Here is a 202-nt window from a genome sequence, read left to right as displayed (position 1 = left end):
AGCGCACTAATTTTGTACTTAATATACTAAAAGTGATTCTTTAGTACTTCTAAAGATAAACTTAAGTTCATCTAAGTGTACTCAACTGTGCTATTTTGGGACACCATGAATATGACCTAAAATGCTTGAGTGTTGAGTGTACTAGTGTATGAAAGATGGGTTCAAGTGTACTACAAGTGGTAACTAAATACAAATACAGAGA

The sequence above is a fragment of the Sinocyclocheilus anshuiensis genome, unplaced genomic scaffold, assembly GCF_001515605.1.
Source record: "Sinocyclocheilus anshuiensis isolate Anshui unplaced genomic scaffold, SAMN03320099.WGS_v1.1 scaffold1282, whole genome shotgun sequence".
Lineage (NCBI taxonomy): Eukaryota > Metazoa > Chordata > Actinopteri > Cypriniformes > Cyprinidae > Sinocyclocheilus > Sinocyclocheilus anshuiensis.
Note: the sequence above shows the minus strand (reverse complement) of the source record.